Raw genomic sequence first — 26,093 nt, 5'->3', positions numbered from 1 at the left:
ACTAAGTTACTACAGAAGAATGTCAAGTTTGAATGGACTGATAAATGTCAGCAAAGTTTCGAGAAATTGAAGGCATTGTTGACTGAGGTGCCAGTGTTGGTGCAACCTGAGTCAGGAAAGGAGTTTGTAATTTATAGTGATGCATCGTTGAATGGTCTTGGGTGTGTGTTAATGCAAGAGGGCAAAGTAATCAAGAAAGCTGAAACCGCACGAGAAGAATTATCCAACGCATGATTTAGAATTGGCTGCCATTGTTTTTGCTTTAGAAATTTGGCGTCATTATTTGTATGGTGAAAAGTGCCGAATCTTCGTTGATCATAAGAGCTTGAAGTATTTAATGAGCGAAAAAGACTTCAATTTGCGGCAAAGAAGATGGCTCGAACTAATTAAAGACTATGAATTAGTGATTGATTATCACCCTGGGAAAGCTAATGTGGTTGCTGATGCCTTGAGCAAAAAATCTTTATTTGCCTTAAGAGCTATGGGTACGAGATTAACTTTATCTGATGATGGCTCAATGTTGGCTGAATTGAGAGCTAGACCGTTATTTCTTCAGCAAATTCGGGAAGCTCAAAAGAATGACAGTAAATTGCAAGCCAGGAGAGCTCAGTGTGAAGCAGGTGTTGACTCAGATTTTCGAATTGGTTCAGATGATTGCCTGATGTTCCAGGATAGAGTATGTGTACCGAAGAATGATGAGTTAATTCGGACCATTTTATGTGAGGCACATAGTGGTGATTTGTCAGTTCACCCAGGTAGTGTGAAAATGTATAATGATTTGAAGAAATTGTATTGGTGGCCGAGCATGAAAAAGGATATCTCGGAATTTGTATCAAAGTGTTTAATTTGTTAACAAGTGAAAGCTGAACATCAAGTACCATCGGGTTTATTTCAGTCGATAATGATTCCAGAGTGGAAGTGGGACAGTATCACGATGGATTTTGTGACAGGATTGCCCTTAACTCCAAAGAAGAAAGATGTTATTTGGGTAATTGCTGATAGACTGACAAAGTCAGCCCATTTCATTCCTGTACGCATTGATTACTCACTTGACAAGTTGGTGGAGTTATATGTTGCTGAAATAGTGAGATTACACGGGTGCCTAAGTCTATTATATCGGATAGAGATCTGAGATTCACTTCGAGGTTTTGGATAAAGTTGTTGGAAGCTTTGGGTACAAAATTGAACTTTAGTACCGCGTTTCATCCGTAAACTGACGGACAATCGGAAAGAGTGATTCAAGTTCTTGAAGACATGCTCCGGTGTTGTATTTTAGAATTTGAAGGCAGTTAGGAGAAATATCTACCATTGGTTGAATTTGCTTATAACAATAGCTATCAGTCAAGTATACGAATGGCATCGTATGAAGCATTATATGGGCGTAAGTGTAGAACTCCTTTATATTGGACTGAACTCGGTGAAAACCAGATTCATGGAGTTGATTTGGTGAAAGAAACTGAAGAAAAAGTGAAAATAATCCGTGACTGCTTAAAGGCTGCTTCAGATCGGCAAAAGTCATATGCGGATTTAAAGAGGAAAGAGATTGAGTTTCAAGTGGGTGATAGAATGTTTTTGAAAGTATTTCCATGGAAGAAGATTCTGAGATTTGGCCGTAAAGGCAAATTGAGTCCACGTTTTATTGGACCATATGAAGTTATTGAAAGAGTTGGACCTGTAGCTTATCGGTTAGCTTTGCCGGCAGAGTTAGAAATGATACATAATGTATTTCATGTATCAATGTTGCGACGCTATCATTCGGATCCTTCACATATAGTTTCTCCTACAGAGATTGAAGTTCGACCGGATATGACTTATGAGGAGGAACCGATAAAGATTCTGGCTCGAGAGGTCAAACAGTTAAGGAATAAAAGTGTAGCCTTAGTGAAAGTGTTGTGGCAAAGACATGGAATGAAAGAGGCTACGTGGGAACCGGAGGAAGTTATGAGGAAACAGTACCCAAACCTCTTTTTTGGTAAGATTTTCGTGGACGAAAATCCCTAAGGGGGGAGAATTGTAACAGCCCGACACTGGGCCTAGTCGGAACAGTGGTTTCAGGACCACAAATCCGACGATGAAAAACATGGTTATTATTATATTTTCATGGTCTACAATTTTACGGAAAAATTTCGTAAAAATTTCGTTCAAAAATTTCGACGTTTGGGCACTCAATTTAGTCAAAAGGACTAAATTGTAAAAAAGTGCAAAAGTTGAGTTCTATATGTTAGAAGTGTCTAATTGATATAAAATTATAAATTGGGGGTCCTTATGTGGTAATTAGACCATTAGTTAATTGATGGACAAAAATAGACATAAGAAATGGGTGAAATAGATTTTTTTTAAATGGGGGCATTTTGGTCATTAGTAAATAAATAGAATTAAAATGGGAAAAAGATGGAAAAACGGTGTCCATCTTCATTAAGCTGCTGCCAAAATTTGGAAGACACCATAGCTAGGGTTTCTTTGCTTTCTCAAGCTCATAGTAAGTGCATCCTAGCCCCGCTTTTAATGTTCTTTGCATTTTTGAAATCCTCGTAGCTCGGTTTAGCTTATTCTAGCAATAATTCATGTTAGGGTTCATATTTGGAAAAATACCCATAGGTGAAATGTGTTTATTTTGCTGTTTTATGGTAGAATATGAAGCTAGAAATTATGTTAAACAACTTTTGCTAAGCGAATTTAAGCGAAAACGGGTAAATAGACATAATCGGTAAAAAAATACGTAATGTTCAAAAGTGTGTGTTAGAGTGGGAATTTGATGTTTCCATAGAAGGGAAAAATGTTCAGCATGTCATAAAACATAAGAATAAGAGATGAAGTTTAATTTTCAAGCTTGGGGATAAAAGTGTAATTATGCAAAAGTTTGGGGGTAAAATTGTAATTTTTCAAAAAGTTGGGTGGTGGATTATTTTAATAAATGTGGACGTTAAATGAGTTAAATTTGCTATTATAGATCAAGAAAGACGAGAAGACTACCTCAAACGGGGAAAAGAGAAAGTAGTGGAGTAAATTGCAAAATTACGATATTTTGCACCGAGGTAAGTAAACATGTGAAATAATGCATTATTTTGATATTATTTGATATGTGTTGAGATTTATTTGAACATAGAATAAATATTTGGCTAGGATACTAAAAATGTGGCTAAGTGGGGAAAGGTGGTAAAGTGTTGAAAAACACGGTTTCCGGTTGAACACTCGGAAGAGGGCAGATTACATTGAATAAAAAGGGGGTTGCTAAGTGCTGATTCCCCCAAGGGGTTGCTAAGTGCTGATTCCCTGAATCATTGGTGGTTGCTAAGTGCTGATTCCACCATATCTTTGAATGTGAAAGGGGTTGCTAAGTGCTGATTCCCCAATTCATTGGTGGTTGCTAAGTGCTAATTCCACCGTATCTTAAATGTGAAGGGGGTTTCTAAGTGCTGATTCCCCCGAGGGGTTGCTAAGTGTTGATTCCCCGAATCATTGGTGGTTGTTAAGTGCTGAACCCACCGTATCTTAAATGTGAAAGGGGTTGCTAAGTGCTAATTCCCCGATTCATTGGTGGTTGCTAAGTGCTGAATCCACTGATAACGGTTAACATTCCGAGTGTTCAACGAGTAAATTGGGAAGGTGAATATTTATATATATGATGGACAAGTTTATGGGAGGAATATTGGGTTTGATACTTAATCAACCCATGGGTAAGATGGGAGGAAGTATCAAAAACTACAAAAGAGCAAATTAAATATAAAACTGTTTTGAACAACAGCAGTTGGGAAACTTTGAAAAATCACCATAAATGGTAGAAAATGAATTGGAGGTTGAATAATATATGAAATTAAAGCTGAGTGAGTCTATTTTCATATGAAATAAACAGATCAAGCATAAGAGTTGTATATTTGGGGATATTTGAATTTATTTGAGATAGGGCTGGATTGATTTCGAAATTCCCTGTTCCAAATTTTGAAAATCACAAAAAATTGTGAAAAACTAATTATGGCCTGAAATTTATATGCCTGGATTCCTTATTGAGTTTATTTTTAATAGAAACAAACGAGACCATTTTTTGAATTTTTTACAGAGAGTTAAGTAAATTTTAGTAAAGGGAGGTCAGAACCGTCGGGTAGTGAAATAGGGGAATATTTAAAGAATAAATTGTACTAATTGGCTAAATAAAAAATTATGAAAATTTTATGGTGAAAAGGTATATGAGTATAGTTTTGGGAAAAATTTACAGAACTTAATTTGGAGTCCTGTAGCTCTATATAAAAATAAATTAGCGTCTATAATGCAGAAAGACAGTTTGCTAGAAATTGAACGAACTTTGAAATTTATGTGTGACTAAAATTATGTTGCTATGAAATCATGTGGGAAATTTATTTATTTGTCATATGTTTACTTACTAAGCTATATGCTTACTTTTTTATTTTCCTTGATTATAGTGACATCACCATTCGAATTTGGACGAAGTCAGATAATCATCCACACTATCATCAACGCTTGGGTATTTTGCAACTCATATTTTCGAAACATGGCATGTATAGACGACTTTATGTATCGTGGCGTAAACTAATATATATATGTTTCGGTTTAAAATGTTGGTATTCATTATTAAATAAATTGTGTTTGGTCATACAACTATTTTTGGTTGGATTATTGGATCTGTTTGAAAGTGTGATTGAAAACTTACAGGGGGTTGTATGTAAAAACAAGCAGAAATGCTGTCGAAATTTTAAAAAAAATAGTAATACCTCATACTCTGTTCCGTTAAGGAATACGGGTAAGGGGTGTTACATATTCCAACAGGTCAAATTTCTCAACAACAACATTTACTAGGTTCCAAGCACCACGTTGTTGAGATGCTGGAAAAAATGCATCATATAGAGGAACAACTCCTGGCTCAACAACGTCAATTTTAAGAAAAGTAGGAATATCAACTCTTGCTAGATCAACAAAATGCCTACAATGAGCGATTGATCATGGAGTTGCATGCAACAAAAAATATTGTCAAAGAGGGTGAATTACCCTTTCGGCTGATCCGAAAGAAACAACACAATCAATTGTCCATAAGGATAAGAAAGGGTGTAATAATGATGAGATTTTACAAGATCCTCAACCTAATTGAGAACCTCGAAACAATACCATTCCTATTGAGGAACAAATTGCATCGTTTTGATTATAATTTTTATATGAGGCTAAAGGTTCTAAATCTAATGAAGTTTCTTTGAGCTATGCTAATGAACTTTTAACCCCTTCCATGTTGACACATAACTTGTCTACCTCTTTCAAGTTTCCTAAGTTGACTTATGCTGGTACTGAAGACCCGAAAGATTTTCTATCCCACTATAACAACCGCATGAACATTCTTGGAGCCTCGGATGTGGTGAAATGCAAAGCTTTCTTTATGGCCCTTTCTAGTATAGCCTGACAATGGTACCCTATTACTTCTTTCAAGATCTATAAATAATTTTGAGCAGCTGGCTAGGTTATTCATGAGCAGATTCTTAGCCAAAAAAACCCCACAACAATCCCCAACCTATCTCATGTCCATTCGGTAGAAAGAAAATAAACCCCTCTATGATTTCATGAAAATATTTAATGTTGCAACTATGATACCAAGTGTGTTTTCGATGCTTTAGCCATCCAAACTTTCTTGGCAGGAACCACTCACAAATTCCTCCGATTTCAACGCTGTGGCTAGGAACTCCCTTATGTCACGGCGTTAATAATGTAATTTGGAACTTTTACAATTCAGCCCATATTCGATCTCAGGTTAACATTAAAGCTTTTGTAAGCTTGTATAAGACTTGAGAATTTTTACTTATCATATTTTTTGCTTATAATGTTCATATTTGAATGTTAAATGGCTTGATTTGTGTTTATTTTTATCGTAGTTGCTTCGGCAATGAATGCGATACTTTATAATTCAGACCTGACGACTAGGTCGGGTATAGGGTGTTATAGTTTCAATCCATTATTATATTACAAATCATGTCCCACAAAATAATACTACTTTCCATTTTATTCAATTTAGTTCACTATCTCGATGGTCAATATCAATCATAGCAAATAAATTCATACGATCATTATTAATTCACATCGATATTCAATTATGCAATATGACATGAATATGCAAAGAAATAAATTTATCTCAAATCATAAGCACAAATCAAAATCTTGCATCACTCATCGATGATTATCATTTTTCCTTTCCTTTTTGACGGCACGATGTCATCTTTCACTACGACCGATAATGTTGGATCTGGTGCCCTAATTGTAGTATTTTCATCTATGTACACTTATAATTTTTTCGAACAGATTGGTTAATAAAATAATTTATGAATTATATTAATACGCTTCATATATTGTTCTTATATGGTTTTTCATGTAAAGTAAAATAGAAGAAAATATTGGCTCACTAATTATCTAATGTTTAAACTGATACTAAGCAGTATAACGTGATTTGATCGTAATACAAAAAGACAACTTATATTAGTAGAAAATCTAAACATGTCCTTAGAGGTGAGCAAAATTTAGTTCAACTCAAATAAATCGAAAAAAATGTTTGAATTTTGAATTATTCAAATATAGCTAATCGAATCGAGTTGAGTTTTCAAATTTGAATAACTTGGATAATTCGAATAAACTGAATACCAAAATATATTGTTTTAAATTTTAGATTTTAAATTATTATTTTAGTATTATTATCTTTTATTTTTTCTCATTTGCTCCACCCTAAATCAAAATCTTATTCCTATTTCGGTATTTCCTATCTCGAAAATGAAATCAAACCCCCTATTCCTAAATCAAAATCCTTAAATCAAAGTATCAAACCCTCCATCCTTCTTTAGTTCTTCATTATCAGTTTCTGAGGTTAGGTAAATCCCTCACCCGTCCCTCATTTGTCTCTGGTCTCTAGTTTTTCGCCCCTCACCCGTCTCCTACTCATCGATTTTGGTGGTGGAAATTGCCACTGATATGAGCCTTGAAGTTGTAGTAGCAGTAGTTGTTGCTTCTTCAGATACTATTGTTGTTGAATAAATTCTTATTGCTTTTGGATCTTTTAGGATTTCGATAGAGTTTGGTCGATTTCTGACTTAGCGCAATCTTGTGATTTTTGAAAGGTTGATTTTTTTGATTTATTTCATTTTCATTTTATTATTCGTTTGAAGTACTATTAACTTATTGGTAATTTAGGTTGTGCAAGGGATGATTAGTGAGCTGGAAACTCAAGGAGCTCTACCAAAGTGTAGTTTGAGGGTTTCTTCGCTTGTTACTTGCTATGGACCAAGGTTAGCTAGCTAATTTCTGTATGGTTGCTAAGAAAATTCAAGAAAGTTAATTGGAAAAGTGTATTAATTGGTTCTATTTTCACTAGGCTCGTTATAGTGAATATTTTACTATGGCACTGAGTGTTAGTGTAAAGTTGTTTGAAATGTTTTATGTGTAAGTAGTGAAATTTCTTAATTTGTCACCACATTAGGTGTTCTTATGTGTTTGGTTGTATTTTTTTGAACTTTTGTGGCAACTTTCATTACACGTATTGAGAGAGGTTCATAGACAAAGTTTTGCTTCAGATGTTGCTTCTAACCCGTTGCCTACACCATTGATTGATGTTGCATTTTCTCATACTGCTATACAACTTCTTGTAACCAAGGTAATGCTGTTCTGTTGACTATTTATATGAAGTAAAATTATATCCTTTTTCCCTCTTAAGTTGTACTTCATTGTTCTATGTTTCTAGGTTTTCTTATATCATGGTTTACTTCATGTAGAGTTTCGACATTAGTTTCAAAATTTCTTCTCTTGAATTCCATAGTAGTAAAGTAACATATATATTACTAAATAGGCCAGGATTGCACTTGAAAGGAGGAGATTTCTAAAAAATGTAGAAACAACAGTGCAAAGACAAGCGATTTGGTCAAATTTGGCTTATGAAATGATTGTAGAGTTCTGTGGTCTTTATGCTGAGGAGGTAAGTAAATAATAGGTAATTAGTCGTTTGAGCTCTTCTTGAGGATTTATGTCAAATTATCAATATAGTTGGTGTGGTTTAAGGAGAAAACAATAACAAGTTAGTAGAATTAGACTGAAAAATGAGTAAGAAGTTGGAACTCTTACAAACGCAGGGAATAAGCTATATAGTTTTATAACCAAAACATTATTATTTTTGTTTGAACTAATAAACTTCAGAAACTAAAGGTTTTATGACCCTATGTTTTCAAGAGTTCCAAGTTCTATCATACATGATTTTTGAACTGATGTTTTATTGTTATCGGTTTGTTGTGTTATTATTGCTAGTTTATTGGACTTTTGTTGTGTTGTTTTTATTTTTTATTTTTTTGTTTTGATTGGTGTAGTTTTCTACTGTATTTTAGACTTCTGCTTATGTTTTCTTTTATAATCTTGTTGGGTTGTTGCTGTTGTTTACTTGAACTCATGTTGTGTTGCTTTTATTTGTTCACTTGTTTACTTCAATTTTCCTTTATTTGGTCATGTTTAAAAACTATAAAGAATAATATTTTTAAAAAACATTACATAAAAATAAACAACACCAAATTATTTTTTTAATTTAACTCGAAAAAATATATTCGATTTGATTCAATTCGAACTCCATCTCGCTCGACTCGATTCGAGAAAATTTCAAATCAAGTTAGGATGATATAATACGATTAGTCAACTCGATTAACTCAAAATTTTTTATTTGATTTGATTTGATTCAATCGAAGACTCACCCCTACATGTCCTTAGTCTAATTGGAAATGAGTGAATCGATTGAAAGACTAATATACCATCTATCAAGTCCAATTTGGGAGATGCTTTGTCTTAGGCATCTGTAACAACCCGTTTTTAGTGAAATCAGAACAATGGTTTTGAGACCACAAATTTGATGTGAAAATATTTATTTTATTAATATTTTAATGTCTATGGTATGTTAGTAGTTTCATATAAAAATTTTGTTAAGAAATTTTGACGTTTGCGTAGTTAATTAATTAAAAAGGACTAAATCGTAGAAGGTGCAAAAGTGTCGTTCAATTAAATAAAGGCATTAAATTGCCATGAATTTTTAGCTTGAGTGGGTTATATGGTAATTAAACCATTTGACGAGTTAATGGACATTTATGGACATCATTTTAATGATTTTAAAGATTTATAATAAATGTTAATTTAGTAAATAAATAAATACAACATAAATTCATTAAAAGAAAAGTAAATGTCCATCTTCTCAAAGTTCTTTCTCCACCAAAAATTAGAAGAAGGAGAAGCCATTTTAGGGTTCTTCCATTCAGCCATAGTCTATCCTTGCATTTAAGTGTAATTTGTCCTGTTTTTAATGATTTCTATGTTTTTGAAATCGTTGTAGCTTAATATAGCTAGCCCATGGACTAATTTGCAAAAATGTTAAAAGGATAAGGTTTTTCCATGAATGTATTCATGTGATTTTTGATATTTGATTGAGAAAATGAATATTTGATGATATATAAGCAACTTTTGTAAAGTGATTTTTGTTGAAAATGTCAATTAGGGATTTATTTGTAAAATGTGTAAAATTTATGGTGGAATTATGAAATAATGATTTGTATGAGTTTCCATGGGTTTATAGTGAATTTGGCTAGCTTAGTATGTGGATGAAATTGCATGAATTTCAATTTACGGGCTTAAGGACTAAATTGTAAATAAGTTAAAATATTAGGGGTTAAAGTGTAAATTTGAAAGTATGTATTTTTGACTGAATTGAATAGAATGAATATTGAATAGATTAAATTTGCTTATTTAGATCAAGTTTAGCTTCGTATAGATCTAGATCGAGGGAAAGATAAAGTATCGGATTAGTCGATCCTATTTCGTCGTTTTTGTGATCGAGGTAAGTTCATATGTTTAAATAGAATTTTAATGTATTTTACTTAAATGCTATTATGTTATTCATCACATCATGTCACGAAGGAAATCCAACGATGTTACGACGAATATCGAGCCCCGTTTGAACCTTAGGAATATATAGGATACAAATGACATGTCATTATGGTTACCATGTATTGGGTGCTAGTCCTGAATGTCCTACCGATGGCTGAGTTCTAACATTTGTTGTGGATACTCGTTAGCTTGTGTGAGCGGTATCGTGTAACTACATTTTGACCGTCAGCTTGTGTGAGCAGACCCATTTATGGCTTGAGGGAGCATCTATGTAAAGGAAAGGAAATGAATGATTTCAACCTTGTGTTTAACACACTTTGTGTGAGCTAAATTAAGAACTCATGAAAAGGTATGAAATGTTGATGATCAAAGTATGAATACTTACATTTATGAGAAGTATGATTTAAGTGATGTTAACCTTATGTACTATACCTTATCGTGTGATGATATTGCTAAGTTATGTGTTTAATCACTAACTTGTGATGTTGATGATGCTTAGGCTTGTGTCAAGCTATGTTGGATTGATTCATGTCTATTTTATAATTATGCATTGAAATGGTAAGCTATGTTCATGATTTACGAACTTACTAAGCATTATGTACTTACGTCATTTTTCTTTCTTATGTTTTATAGATTATCGTAAGCCCGATCGATTTGGAAGCTCGTTGGAAACCTATCACACTATCCAGTGACTATATCAGTAGATTTTGATGTTTGGTCATGGTTATAATGACATGTATAGGTGAATTGTGTTTGATGAGCTAGTTGTTATGTTTGGTTTGTAAATGTGGTATTATGGTTGGTGAACTTTTGGCATTTTGATGCTTTGATGGTTGGCGTTGAAATGGTCAAACGATGATATGTTTTGAATGACCAACCTGGTATGTTTGAATGTGATTTGGCATGTGGTCATTGTGGTAAGTTTTGGTATGGAAATAGGTTAGAAATGTATGGGTGACGAATGATTAAATTATGCATATGTTTAAGTATGTTTGGTTAATATGATTGAGGTGCCTTTTGGGCATATTGGTTGTAAGGATAAATGACCTATTGAATTGGACTTATTATGCATATTTTAGGCATATTTTAAAGACTTGATTGTATGTACAAATGACTTGTAGGTGTGTGCTTGATTAGGGTGAAGAAAATGGCTTGAAATTGGCCTATTTCTTGTCCACACGGCCAAAGACACAGGCGTGTGTCTCAATCGTGTGTGACACGAGGCCATGCGACACGGTCGTGTGTCCTCTGTAGGTTTCAAAGGGTTACAAGTCAAGCAGTTACACGACCTAAGACACGGGCATGTGAGGCCATTTCGAGAGTTACATGGCTTGGCACACGGGCGTGTGGCTATTTTGATTGTTACACGGGCACGAACACTGGTTGGGACACAACCATGTGTCCCTATTTTGATTGTTACATGGCCTGAGACACTGGCGTGTGTCTCAACTGTGTGAGGCACATGGACTGGCCACATGGCCGTGTGACCCTTGTAGTATGAATTTTTCCAACTTTTTCCTTAAGGTTTCTTATGTTCTCAACTTAGTCCCAATTCATTTCTAAAGTGTTTCTAGGGCCACGAGGGCTCGAAAAAGGGACAATATGCATGTGTTTGAATGGATTTTGCTATGATTATGAAATGTTTGAAAATTGATGATTTTAAGTTAAGTTCTTACGGTAATGCCCCGTAACTCTATTTTGGTGACAAATACGGTTTAGGGGTGTTATAGCATCAGAGCGGATGAATCCTAGAAGATAAAGACATAGATGTGATTGAATGGACTGACAGTACATCGAACTAGACCAAAGAATAGATCTTGAATCCATTTTTGGATTTATTGACTTTTGACGTTCAAAGTGTGACATACCTTAGTCTTGAATGGATGACAGATTATGTAAGCGTGACTCGTATACTTTGATGTAAGTAAAAGTCTAAGTTCAAATAAATAGGGAACCGAAAGTTGGTGCATTGGGTATATGACTTCTGTAGTATGTAGCATCATTCACAACAATTGAATTCATAGCTCGAGATATGGGTAAATGATATCCTTTCACTGGCATTACATTGTAGATGAAAAGTAAATGTGGCCATGGGTCGTTCATTTTTGTGATTAATGAATTGATTACTATTTGATAGTAATTAAATTTTCATAAAGAAGATGTAATTATTACCATGAGATAAAACAGGATCATATTGGGAGAACAAATTTATCCCAAAGAGATTAAGGATATCCTATAAAGGTAACAATTTATGAAAGGGTCATTGGACGAGCACTGATCGAGTTGCTTTCATAATGGTATGTTATTAGGGAGAGCTCAGTTACGATACTATAGTGGAATGACTTTGTGACTAAATAAATTAAAAGTAATAGGCAAAAAGTTGGAACTTAATTATAAATTATTTAAGCCCTAATCACATAAGTCCAAGTCAGTCCCTCTACTAGCTCGTTAAAACTAGATCTGAATTGCATGTTGTATCAAATGAACAAAAATGGATGAAAATGGTAAAGTTATAAAAATGATAAACATTTGGAAATGAATGTGATTTTCTCTAACTGGAAATGATCTGGAAAATGAATTTATGATTTTTTGAATTATTATTTAATTCATTAATTAAATTATTGAAGTTTGAAAATGGAAATAAATTAATTGGTCATAGTTAATCTGTTGAATGTATAAATATTAATTATATTTTCTCATAGATTCTTTCAGCTAAGTCGTCACGATTTTAACGAAACTAGAATTGGATTGAGAAAGTTATTTAATTGGGAACTTAATCTAAGATGTTTATTTCGGGAAATAGAAAGATAAAGTATCGAGTAGGATTGAATTGTCATTTGTCGGGTTAAAATTTCTGGAAGTACTTGTAATTGGACCAAATACGGGAGAGGCCAAAAAGCTCCTTATGTTAATTCTAAGGATGAAAAACCCTAGTATAATTAACTAGGTTTGTCGTCCCACCTAATACTAGTTAGACTAGGTGTTTGTTTTTCTATTGAAATAAAATTCTACAATTTAATAAGGGTTTCACATTTTCTCCCTATAAATAGATGGCACCGGTAGGGATTAATATACAGATTTGAGATACTGTTATTCTGCTCGAAAATAGTGAGAATTTATTTTCTAAGTATAAATTCTATTTCCGGAATAACAATTTTATCAGTTTTTATTAAGAGAGAATTTGCTTTCCCACTGAAAGTAAAGTAAACTATTTTTGGTTTTGTGTTTGTTTTGAATTCGGTCGAGACCACACTCGAAGCATTTCATGGTATGAGAATAGCGGAGAAGGCTATTTGGTCGAAAGCCAGGAATGACAAGGATCCGTCTAACAAAAAACACAGGTGTGATTTCTGTAAAGGGTTTATTGATATAAATATCATAAACCGGCTTGGTTTTTAAAAATTTATTTTTCTGCCGTGCAAGAAAATCATTTTCAAACCAAATTTTTTTCCAAATATCGGTGTCAAAGCTTTAGGTTGTGCTATGTTTATAGTATAAACCAATATTGGAATTTTCTCTCTTTTTCATGTGTAATTAATTTTGATTAGATGTGACATTCTTGTAATTTTATGCTTGTTTAGGGGAATGTATGAGAATGAATGAATGTTACTATTTTATTATCATGTATGATATAGTAATTTTGTCAAAGTTGTGATAGCTAGAAAATTAAATGAAAATATGTTAATTTCTCAGGTATGAATAAATTAGATTGTGGACTATCATCTCCATGCAGAGTTTAATTTTATTATTTTAGAATAAATTATGTGAGCCAGAAAGAAACATAGGATTTATGTAACATGTATTTTTTGATGGTACCTAGAGAACTGAGATGCATCCAGGCTGATCAAGACAACGCAAACCCGACCCAGCCAATTTGACATAGACTCACGATGGTCCGGAAGTAGGAGGCTACTGGTGTTCTAACAGTAATGTTTGATGACAAAGGCTGATGGAGGAGTGATCTACCACAATTAGTTGTGGCAAATTGGGTTCTTCTTAACACTTAATGAGTTTATTTTTAAGCAATTTAGTATTTCTTTAGTTAATTTTCCGTTCTAGTATGGTTTTAGTTAAAGTTAATAAAATGAGAATTTTTGGAGTGTTTTATGACCTTCTAGGCCAATCTGGGCGTAAGGGAAGAGTAACATGTTAATTAAGTGTGCATGGCATCAATTTAGCCCAAGGAGTCAATGAACTACCTCCGATGTTGTAACACCCACTCTAGTACATGCAAAAAAGCATTCTACCACCGATGTTGTGACACCAGCCTTGCAATGTTACGACAACAAAACCTGGATGTGGAAGGGAACCATTCTGCCTGCGATGTCGTGACACTGGCCTTAGGATGTCGCGACACTGCTACGGCGAGGCCAAATAATTTTGATACGGGTGTTTTCTTCTGCACAAATTCAATCATATATGTTTAGTCACTTATATTAGGTTTAAATCAGTCATCTAACATAATTTTTATAAATATGAATGCTCACGACCTGATAGGGAGCTTTTTCCTTGGTTTTAATTTCTATTCTTAGGTAAGGGTTTAGTGATTTGAGGATTTTTCTGTTTAAGTAATTTCAATTTTAATTTCAGTTCTTTTACTTAGTAATTTGTATTGTTTCTATTCGTTCTGACATTCAACTCCATTTCGCTCAACATCTGTCAACGAGATTTCCAGTTTGTGCATTTAATCGATATCCGTAAATCCAAATTCTCTTTTCCCTCTTTTGTTATTTTGATATTTTTTCAATGTCCGAATTCAATATTGAGATTTTTGTATTTAGATCAATGAGGAACTAAAAACCTAGAAAGATTAATGAGTGGATGTGAGATTATTAACTAATTGGGTTGTGACACCCCAAATCTGATCGGGACGGACTGACCCGAATTCGAAGCGTTACATTAGCCACCTAAGTGACTCTTCGTCTAATGACTTCCTAAGACACACCTTGACCTTATAAAACCTTAATCTTATTCTATTATTAGTTATTTATTATTGTGGAAGCAATTTGTGAACCAATTTTAAACTTTTTATAAGTAATTTAACCTAATGACATTTTTGTCATGTTACCACCTACGGTTATACTAACCTGAATTTAGAACTAAACATTTACCAACCCTCTTTTAGTCAATTTGTGTAAGCCTTAAAAATTTCAGCTTAATCTGAGATTATTTTCTACGTCTAATTCAAGTTTTATCATTAATGACTAAATCATGACAATTTCAAACTATCAGTACTATACTCGAATATTAAATTGAGTGCATTTCGAACAAATTTTATCAAGTTTCCTTATCATTTAAGGCTTTAATTAGCCTTATCAAGTTATAGGACTAATTTGTAATTTAAACGGACTAGAGAACCAATTTAAAAAGACCAAAATTCAAACCCCCAACAGTCCACTGTAGTTTTTTTGTGCGAAAGATTCGATTTTAAACCCGATTTTGAGTATTTTAATGGCCAATTAAACCCGACTTAACTACAATTAAATATCATACATATTCATACACCTTCAATTGAATTTATTAACACCAATTAAGCCTCAATTAAATAGAATTAAACATTTAATTTCATGCATATCACCCACCGGTTAATTCAAACAAGTGGTGTACCTTAGTCACTAGTAAACCACTCCATGAAAGCTTCATTTAAACAATGGTTAGTGTAAACATCATGCCTCACACCGTGTTATCAATAACCGTATTATCAAGTAAGGATACACTGTAAATTATTCAATAATCAAACTCAAACATGCATATATGATATTATAAAACCTTCCCAAATTAAAAATGTCTAATGTCCAAGTCCAATTACAACAAAATTAAAATAAGTCCCGTAAGTTCCAATATGTCAGATTAACATCTCTAAAACATGTAACTAAATCTCTATCGAACCTTAATCTCTTGGAACTCTCTTGCTCGACTCCTCAGCTCCTCAATCTTGTTGGTTAACTGCATGAATGTGAGTCTGTGAGCTTAAAAGGCTCAGTTAATATTATTAATACGAGTAAATTAGCACCCAAATCATGCTTAAATTGAAACCAATATAATACAAAATTTCAATCACAATATCAATCCATAATAGTTCAATGTCATATGCTAAACCAAGTATCAAAAATTATAATTAATCTTGGCATGCCAACTATATTCAATGGATCCACCATTCTATAATGCCAATATAACCAATCAATCATAACATAATTTCAGTCAATAGTGAGCTCAATGTAAAGTGCCAAAATGCATATGTGAATCATGTAACATAGGTATCTAGCATACCAATTACCTATTATCAATGTTCATTTATCAATTGAAATATCAAGATACCATGAACCAAAAACTCCAGCATGCTTGCTTAGTTCACCATTATAATCAATCAAATCAAGCACATAAAATTATTAGATGCTCACTTACCAACACTTAGGAAAAATTTCATCACTTAAACATATATCAATAATCTTGCGAAATTAACCACCCAAAACTCAATTAAACATTTGAAATCAGTAATTAATCATCCAATTAAGCATAAGTGAGTGTCAATTTACCAAATTGGCCTTTAATAACACTCACCACACAACTAACTCAACCACAAGCAAGTGATTAACCAAGCAAATCCAAGCTTTAATTTTGATTACCTCAACCACAACTAAGTGATTAACCAAACAAATCCAAGCTTTAATTTCGGTTACCTTGATCCTATCCAAGATTTGGAGCTTCAACAAAGATGAAATAGATATTACACCTCTCAAAAGATATAATGAACACAAATTTTCATCAACTAGGCTACACGAAATTCTCACTCAAAGTTACCTTACCAGATTTGTATCATCAAGTCGAAAACTCAATTCCTCACTAAATTGATCACTCCAGCCCTCCTAATCACTTAAAAACATCAATATTAGACCAAATAAACATATACTAAGCAACAATTTCACATTTAAATCGATCTCACAAAAATTCAAAAAATCGATTCTTGAAGATGATTAAATTCGAATTTCTTCAAATTACCTTACAAAATATATTTAATCTTAATAAATAAAATAAAAAACCTTCTAATAGATCCATTTTGAGTTAGAACATCTATTGATTTGTGGATTTCCTCTCAAAATTCAAGATCCATCGTTAAAGCACCTTAAGCTTTTGAAAAAGATGACATTGATAAAAATCATGTAATTATCACTCAAATCATGTAAATATGCTTCTAATCATCATAAAAATAAGTTCGAAATAATAATTACCTTTGATTTGTTCTAAATCCTTTGATTGAAAATCTTGATTCAAGAATCTTGAGAAATTTTAGAATATTTTTGGCCACTTTTGTGAATAATTTCGAGTGAAAAGATAGAGTATTTTGAGAAGGAAATTTGTTGAATCTATTCTCTGATGATAGATCTTTAAAACCATGCAAAAAAAAATGAATTTTATAGCTTTCTAATTTGATGTAAATGGTGAGAAAAGTAGGCTAGATGCATTGTGTCTAAAATTGAAACAACCTACCAGAAATTTAAAAATTGGGAAATTTCTCAATGGCCACTCCCACATTTCCATCACTTTACTAATTGATCCTTTCCTTCCAAAATTCCAAATTTAATGGTTTATTTCCAAATAAATACTCCAAAAATGCCCTTATTTTACAATTAAATCTAATTTAATTAATATTTAAATTTAACTCAACTTAACCCCTATAAAAATATTTTAAAATTCTTTTTCGACCCAAATTAATTATTTTCAGTAATAATTATTTCATTAATTTAAAATTAAATTTCTAAAAATATTTTTATTTTTTAGATTATTGTTTAATCAATTTTAGATGAAATTGACCTCTTAAATTAAATTAAAAAGTACTGTTAACCAGATAAATTCCTAAAATTCACTCTCGGAACCCGAAAAACATACCCGAAACTACTAGATCAAGTTTAAAGATATTACAAATCTCCCCCTCTAAAAAAAAATTTCGAGGACGAAATTTTACCTGAATCAAACAAGTATGGATATTGACGTTTCATCATATCTTCCATTTCTAGGTGGCTTCCTCTGTTTTGTGGTTGCGCCATAAAACTTTCACCAACGGACCCGTATTATTGCATAGCACCTTGACCGCTCAATCTAGGATCACAACCGGTTTCTCCTCGTACAAAAGATCAGACCTAATTTCGATCTCCTCAACCGGCACAACGTGAGAAAGATCAGATTGGTACTTTCGTAGCATGGAAACATGGAAGACATCGTGAATACGATTCAACTCAGGTGACAGCAATAGACGATAAGCAACTGATCCAATCCTTTCGGCAACCTCATAAGGGCCAATAACCTCAAACTGAGCTTACCTTTTCGCCTGAACCTCAGAACTTTCTTCCACGTTGAAGCCTTCAAGAAGACCATATCCCCGGCCTGATCGATGTCTTGACGTCTTAGGCAAGTGTAAGACTTCTGCTGATCAGAAGCAGCTTTTAACTGATGCAAACAAGTCTCGCCTTATCCTTAATTTCCTGAACCAATTCCAAACCCATGCTCCTCTTCTCCTCCATATCAGACCAATATAGAGGAGTCCTACACCTTCGATCATACAAAGCCTCGAATGGTGCTATCTAAATACTCTTCTAAAAGCTATTATTTGAAGCAAACTTGGCTAACGGCAGGTGACGATCCCAACTACCTCCAAAGTCGATAACAACACTACGGAGCATGTCTTTAAGAACCTGAATCACCCTATCGGATTGTCTATCAGACTGGGGATGATAAGTTGAACTGAAATGAAGCTTTGAACCTAAAGCTTCGTGCAGCGCCTTTCAAAATCTTGAAGTAAAGTGGATCTCGGTCTGATATAATCGAAACAGGAACTCTATGAAGATGAACAATCTCTTGGATATAGAGCTTAGCCAACTAATTCAAATTGAATTTTGTACGGCTTGGCAGAAAATGAGCAAAGTTCATAAATCTATCCACAATCACCTAGATCCAATCACCTAGATCGAATCCTTATGAGGTTGAGTCAAAGGTAAACCCGAAACGAAGTCCATCGTAATCCACTTCCATTTCCATTCAGGAATCTGAATAGGCTAAAGTAAACCAGACTAATGTTGATGTTCGGCTTTCACTCTTTGACAAACCAAACATCTCGCAACAAAGTTGGCAACATCCTTCTTCAACCCAGGCCACCAATATAGATCCCGAAGGTCTTGATACATCTTGTTCCCACCGAGATGTATAGCATAAGGACTACTATGTGCCTCGGTAAGAATCAAATGCCTCAGATCCTTGTCCTCTGGAACACAAAAATGACCTAAAAAACACAGAACACCATAAGAGTTGAGATCAAAATCTCCCTGAACTCCTGACTCAGCCTGACGAATTTGATGGGCCAAACTCTCATCAAAAGGACGACGCTCACGAATCTGCTGTGAAAGAACCGGTCTCATCTAAAGTTCAGCCAACAGGCCACCATCCTCCGAGATAGATAGCCTTGCAAACATAGCCCCTAAATCAATTTAGAGACTTGTGATTCAGAGCATCTACAACTACGTTCGCCTTCATTGGATGGTACTCGATCACACAATTTTAGTTCTTCAGCAACTCGATCCAACGCCTCTGTCTCAAGTTCAACTCCTTCTAGGTTAGGAGATACTTAAGACTCTTGTGATCAGTGTAAATCACGCACCTCTCACCGTACAGATAGTGATGCCAAATCTTCAGTGTGAAGACTATGACAGCTCACTCCAAGTCATGAGTCAGATAGTTACACTCATGCGACCTCACTGCCTCGATGCATAAGAAACTACCCTACCCTCCTACATTAGCACATAACCCATTTCCTTATAATAAGCATCACTGTAGACCATATACTCTTTATCGGATACCGGCTGTGTCAACATAGGCGCTTTGGTCAAAATTGACTTTAGCTTCTCGAAGCACTTCTGCCTCTCAACGGCCCACTCAAAGGAAATGTTCTTTTGAAGCAACTTTGTCAAGGGAGTAGCAATACTTGAAAACCCCTCGACAAAGCGACGGTAATAACCAGCTAACCCCAGAAAACTCCTGACCTCAGAAACGTGTAAATAAATCTCTACCAAGCCTTAATCTTTTGGAACTCTCTTACTCGGCTCCTCAACTCCTTAATCTCGTCGATTAATTGCACGAATGTGAGGGTGTGAGCTTAAAAATCTTAGTTAATGTTAATAATACAACGAGTAAATTAGCACCCAAATCATGCTTAAATTGAAACCAATCAAATACAAATTTTCAATCACAATATCAATCCATAATAATTCAATGTCATATGTCAACCATGTATCAAAAATCATAATTAATCATGGCATATAATCATCAATTTAACATATAACATTTTATACATTAATATTGGCTTATACAATCATGGCTTAATCGAGTGATCATACATCGAATAAACGGATCTCCTTACTCCCAATAAGAATTAGAACCAGCTCCAGATTGAGCGGGCCGAGGCCACATGCTCCTTTATATCACCTCAAATCAGTCCCATTGAGTGGAGACACAAGCTCAACACTCCCTTATCTACTCCAAATCAGTCCACCTAGAGCCTCATTGCTCACAAATAAGATATCAATATAGTGAGTACTCACAAATCCTATGGCATGCCACTTTATCCAATGGATCCACCATGCTATAATGGCAATATAACCAATCAATCATAACATAATTTCAATCAATAATGTGCTCAATTTAAAGTGCCAAAATGCATATTGAATCATTTAACATAGCCATTTTAACATCAAATTAAATGTAGCATACCAATTACCTATTATCAATGTTCAATTATCAGTTGAAATATCAACATACCCTAAACCGAAAACTCCAACATGCTTCCTTAGTTCACCATTATAATCAATCAAATCAAGCACATAAAATCACTAGATGCTCGTTTACCTACAATTAACAAAAATTTCATCACTTAAACATATATAAATAATTTTGCAACATTAACCACCCAAAACTCAATTAAATATTTGTAATCAGTAATTAATCATCTAATTAAGCATAAGTGAAGGTCAATTTACCAAATTTCCCTTTAATAACACTCACCACACAACTAACTCAACCATAACCATCTGATCAACCAAGCAAATCCAAGCTTCAATTTTGATTAGCTCGATCCTCTTCCAGATTTGGAGCTTTAATAGAGATGAAATAGTTATTACCACCTTTCAAAAGATATAATAAACACAAATTTTCGTCAACTAGGCTACACGAAATTCTCACTCAAATTTACCTTACTAGATTTGTATCATCAAGTCGAAAACTTGATTCTTTTCAAAATTGATCACTCCAGCCCTCCTAATCACTTCTAAACATCAACAATAGACCAAATAAACATATACTACACATCAGTTTGACATTTAAATCGATTTCACAAAATTTAGAAAATCGATTCATGAAGACAATAAAATTCAAATTTCTTTAAATTACCTTACAAAACATGTTTAATCTTGATAAATAAAATCAAAAACCTTCTAATAGATCCATTTGAAGTTGGAACATCCATTGATTTGTGGATTTCCTCTCAAAATTTAAGATCCACCATTAAAGCACCTTAAGCTTTTGAAGAAGACGACATTGATAAAAATAATGTAATTATCACTCAAATAATGTAAATATGCTTCTAATAATAATAAAAATAAGTTTAGAAATAATAATTACCTTTGATTCATTCTAAATCCTTTGATTGAAAATCTTGATTCAAGAATCTTGAGAAATTTTAGAATATTTTTGGCTACTTTTGTGAATAATTTCGGGTGAAAAGAGAGTATTTTGAGAAGGAAATTTGTTGAATCTATTATCTGATGATAGATCTTTAAAACCATGTGAAGAAAATTTTTTTTATAGCTATCTAATCTGATGTAAATGGTGTTAAAAGTAAGCTAGATGCATTGTGTTTAAAACTGAAACAACCTACCAGAAATTTAAAATTTGGGAAATTTCTCAATGACCACTCCTACATTTCCATCACTTTACCAATTGATCGTTTCCCTCTAAAATTACGAATTTAATGGTTTAGTTCCCAAATAAATACTCCAAAATTTCTCTTATTTTACAATTAAATCTAATTTAATTAATATTTAAATTTAACTCAAATTAACCTCCAATAAAAATAATTTTAAAATTCTTTCTCGACAAAAAATAATTATTTTCTCTAATACTTATTTAATTAGTTTAAAATTAATTTTCCAAAAATAATTTTATTGTTTTAGATTATTGTTTAATTGACTATAGATGAAATTGACCTCCCAAATTAAATTAAAATTACTATTAACTCGATAAATTCCTAAATTCACGCTCGAAACCCAAAAAATATACCCAAAACTACTAGACCTGGTTTAGGGATATTACATGGTTAGTGTTTGCTTTAGAATTAGTTGGATTGGGTTGAGTGTAAATAATCCCTAAGATTGACTACCCTAGGAAGTTATCTAGGTAGATGAGATTGAAGAATAGTCTACTGAGCATTTCTCAACCTGTCCCGGTTTGAACTGTGAGGTCAAAATATAAGTAGTTCCTTCCAACTAGTTAATTTAGTTAGAGGCTGGAAGGTAATAACTAGTTTAATTACAAGCTAATTAATTAGAACCCTAAGTTCAAGGTTAATTATGAACACTGAAGCGAGTTGATCTTCTATTTGCATAATTTGGGTGTTTTCGGTTGTTTATTTTGTTTTCTTATTTGTCTATTATTTTTTATTATACTATTATTTTTTTGAATTACCATACTATGATTTTTGATGATTACTATTTAGAACCTTTAGTGTAGAAGTGATTATTAGTTTAATTGAACCTCCCTTGGGTATGATACTTAGAATACTTTCGTGTTCTGTTGTAACAACTATATTACAACTTGACCTGTATAATTGCGGACATTGATTTATTTTCTATCTTTTTGTTGCAATATTTTCAGCCTTGATGCTCACGAGTCGGGACATAGGTCAAGTTGTTGGTGTTGTTGCTGGGAAGGCTTTAGCATTAGACTTTGTCTTAATTTCTACATATTAATAGGCTAAGTAGGAAATTTTAAATTTATAGATACAATCTTTTTTTTGTTATTTTATTTCTCTCCTTGTGTGCTAACTTAATTTCTCTATCTCTGATTTTAGTGTATGACTTGGAGTAAGGACACCCTTATCGGGCCACACTCAAATTCAGAGAGAGTAATTAGACGTAATCGTAGATAGTAGCATATACAAAATATGCCACTAGCTGTAGCTGACCAATCATGTGAGAATCCACTCTTTGAAGATCCACCAGAGCTGCAACCACCACCACCAGTATAGATAGTGCCACCTATGGCTCAACACGAAAGAACTCTATGCGATTATGTGCTACCCACTTTAGATGCTATGTGAGGCAACATCGATAGGCCAGAAATCAAAACTAATAATTTTGAAATTAAGCTGACCATGATCCAAATGATACAAAATAATTTGTAGTTTCGGGAAACAATGATAGAAGAATCGGATCTGCATTTAAAATGATTTCTCCAACTCTATGATACTTTTGAGTTTAATGGGGTCATTGATGACACTATTTGTCTTCGATTGTTCCCCTTTTCATCATATGATAAGACATTTTCTTAGCTGGATTCGTAGGCTCCAGGTTCGATTATGGCATGGGATGAGCTTGTAGGATGGTTTCTTCACAAATTCTTTCTAATTAGTAAGACCGTCCAGCTAAGATGCAAAAATGCAAACTTTAAACAAATAGAGGGAGAGAATTTGTATGAAGCTTGGGAACGCTTCAAATTACTAATAAGAAATTGTACACATCACGATATGTTGGAATGGCCGCTACTGTAGATTTTTTATAATGGTCTAGATGAGAACTTATGATCTAGGTTAGATGGAGCATCCAGAAGGGCCTTTATGAACACTACATAAGAGCAAGCCTATCAGTTGATTAAGGACATGGTTATGAATTTGTACATGTTTCCCAATGAGCAATTTACATACAACCCAAGGCCACCAACGGTTAAAGTGTCCACAAGGAGGACAAGTATCAATAGATTTTGGATAAGCTAAATCATTTGGAAACTACTGCCACCAGACCACCAATAAATCAATGAGCTCATAACAGTGGCTACTATCTTAAGAAAAATCAGAATTGGTGAAATATTTAGGGAATAGGGGTGGAAATACCTATTCCAACACATACAGATTGGGTTGGAAGGATTATCCCAATTTAATAGGTGCAGTCTAAGTGCACCAAAACCCACACTCAGTTGGCTGATATTTAGGACCAAATTTGCTAGATGATGAGTATGATGCAAAGGTAAGTTGGTACTGGCATTCCTAATAATAAAAAGAACAACCCTCGTAGAGATGGAAAGAAGCAATTGAAAGCAATTGCGCTTTGTTTGAGTATAGTTTTTAAAACTCTGAGTGAACCCATCCAAAAGAATTCAAAAGAGGGTGAATCAAAATATATTATGGATGACATACCCATCAATGACGAGCCTATACAAAATAATAATGTGGTAGTTGAACCAAAAACTGAGCTAGAAATTGAGAAATATTCTGAGCCTGTGATGAAGAGCATAACATTCCCATCCAGACTAAAGGAAAGACAATAAAGGGAGAAAGCGAAATTTGTAAGTTTCCTTAACTTGTTTAAATCCCTTAATGTTAATTTACCCCTAATTGAATTAATTGAGAAAATTCCTAAATGTGCTAAATAATTAAAAGAAATAATGGCTAGGCATAATAAAACAAAGAAAGGGGAAAAGATCAACACAGATGCCTTATGCAATGCAATCATTTCTAGGAAGATACCCTAAAAACTGAAAGATCCGAGTAGTTTCACGATTTCCATAGAGATAGGGGACATGAACTTTAAAAAAGGCCTTATGCAATTTAGGGGCCATTATTAACTTAATGCTTCTATCTACTTCTGGAAAACTGAAACTGGGAAGTTGAAAATTACTTCTATTACAGTGTAATTGGCCGATAGGCCTTTGATACACCCAAAAGGTTTACTTGAATACGTATTGGTGAAGGTGAGAAATTTTATAATCTCGATAGATTTTGTTGTCCTCGACTTTGAGGAAGATTAGGAGATTCTCATTGTAACACCCCTAACTCGTTTTCGTCGCTGGAATGAGGTTACGGAGCATTACACTACAAAATAGAACATTTAACTTCAAAACAGATCAACGAATCAATTGATGTCTTTCAACCATCCATGTTAGCTGAACTATGACATAATGTTACTCTTAATAAAGTTTGCAAATCATACCATAAATTTTTATCTCTTTAGGAGAGCTAAACATACATGAAAGTTTAAGTCTTTAGAATTGACTTAGTAATTTCTTGTAGCAAAATGCTAGGAAGCATGAAATTTCAAAAATGACTTAGGAAAACTTTTGTTTGGACCGATTGAGCCTTTCAAGCCAACCTTAATGAATATTTATCCCTTGAAACCCAACTTTGAGACTGTATGGCCTAATTTATTTTGAACCTTTGCAATATTTTACCATCACTTCTCTCATAATTATCTTTAAAATATCCCAAACACTAGACTCAGTCTATCTAGAATATTCTTTGAAAATAAGTTTGGGGGAGTTGAAAAGAAGTATGAAATACTAAAAAAAAGTGTAGTACATATAGTAATGTGCTCGAAAAAAAAGAGAAAGATCATATGTACTTGAAAGAAATAGATGTACAAAAGAGCATGTAAAAGCAAAATGAGTTGGTGTATTGAAGGTACTTATTTTGAAGGCCCGATGCAAGCTGAGTCTAGGCATTTTAGATTAAAATTATCTATCTTTTACCTACCTCTAGCCTAGCCACATTACAACCTATTTAAAAGACCTTTCAATTCAGATTTTTTGTGCTACCTACATTAGTGGAGAGAAATTGCTAAGCTCAACATATGAAGACATAAGTTAAACTTAGTGATTGCAGTTTAGTCTTAAATAAAGGAATAAAAATTAAGTGGTAAGAATTAGTATGTCTTTATTAAGAAAACATTTAGTCTATTCTTGCTAACATGATAACAATTGAGAATAATACGAACAATTTGTATACTTGAGTTGCATAATTTCAATCAGCTTATTTTTGCTGATTTTTATGTTGGCAAAACAACCTTCAAAGTTTCCCTAAACTCCATTCAAGCCCTTCTACTTTTCGTGCCTTCAAACTTGCTTGTTGTATGGCCGACCTAGGAAGAGTTTGTGGCTACTAATTATTTTAT

General features: G+C 33.5%; 1 pseudogene; it reads right to left on the bottom strand.

The window, feature by feature from the left end:
* Positions 1–23,578: 23,578 nt before the first annotated feature.
* LOC128039500 (small nucleolar RNA R71) lies at positions 23,579–23,679 on the bottom strand (annotated as a pseudogene).
* Positions 23,680–26,093: the final 2,414 nt, after the last annotated feature.

Source organism: Gossypium raimondii, chromosome 2 (assembly GCF_025698545.1).
Source record: "Gossypium raimondii isolate GPD5lz chromosome 2, ASM2569854v1, whole genome shotgun sequence".
NCBI classification, from domain to species: Eukaryota; Viridiplantae; Streptophyta; class Magnoliopsida; order Malvales; family Malvaceae; genus Gossypium; species Gossypium raimondii.
Note: the sequence above shows the minus strand (reverse complement) of the source record. Positions and strands in the feature narration are given on the sequence as shown.